Here is a 1,216-nt window from a genome sequence, read left to right as displayed (position 1 = left end):
TGAAGTAACTCTTAAGGAAAGGACAAGAACTGTCAAGGCAACAAGGGGTAGGAGGTTACTTCTAATCATGTTATATAAAATTGAATGAATTAGGAAATCCCTAGAAGATTAATAAAGCAAAGTTGTTATTCTGTATTTACATGACTAACTTGTAATCTGGGAAACTGAGGGGTGAAGCCCCATCCCTGATTATAGTGGCACAGAACGACAGCCTTGTAGCCAAGATAAATAAAGTAGAGCATTATTGGATACATGTGATGATTTTCGTGAGAACCAGAGGTTTTTGAAAGTGTGTCCATGGCGGCAGTCACACCTCAGCATCAGTGTACATGTACTGAGTGCCTTTTCCTCCAATGCAGACTCCAACTGATGAATCTCCCCTGAGATTCCAAGCCTTTCACATTGGACAGCTTTGCCAGTCATGACCTCTCTTTTCTGCTGCAGGTTCCTTCCCTGAAGAGTTACTGGATGATCTGGTACTGTGGATTCTCCTGTCTCGAATATTGTAAGTCTAATAAATCTCTGGGCATAATTATAAATGATTATTTATTGTTTCTGTTCATCTGCAAAAATGTTCTGAATTCATCCAGAAGAATCAAAACCAGAATTAAATTCTTAAATCCATATTATATCACATGAGAATAGAGAGAATATTTCTTGGAGATATATATCCATCCTGCTTGGATTGTATGAATAAGTGGTATGTAATTCCTGATTCAGACCTATAATCAAAAAACTCTGTGGTGCCATCTCATAGCTTCAAAATTGTCATTAAAGGATGACTTCCCTTCATCTTTAATTGGGTTTCCAGTTCACCTGAGCTTAGCTTAGAGACCTGAAAGAACTTTGAAATTGATAACAGCTACCTTATATTAACAATGACATATGACACATCACTGTCTGAATAAAACCAGTGGAAAAGCCTTGGCATAAACATATTCCAAATATCATGTCAGCCACAAACATGAGTCAGACTGAGGAAAGAGTATCAGCTTGTTTGCAGTTTTGGGAGGCTCAATAACTCCAGGCCTCTAATCCTATTGCAAGTGGGTTTCTGGGTTCCTCTTCCCCTACCTCTGCTGAGCTAAGCTCCTAATTCTTCTTACCTTGCCTATTTCCCATAAGTCTCCTGCTATGCCCCGGAGGTGGGACTTCCTGTCATAGCCCAGTTGCCTAGTTACTCGCGCCTTTTACCCGCCGACCTCATTTCCCCTAT

The sequence above is a fragment of the Octodon degus genome, unplaced genomic scaffold (assembly GCF_000260255.1).
Source record: "Octodon degus isolate 3935 unplaced genomic scaffold, OctDeg1.0 scaffold00379, whole genome shotgun sequence".
NCBI lineage: Eukaryota > Metazoa > Chordata > Mammalia > Rodentia > Octodontidae > Octodon > Octodon degus.
The sequence above is the reverse complement of the archived record's forward strand: the minus strand, read 5'-3'. Positions refer to the sequence as shown.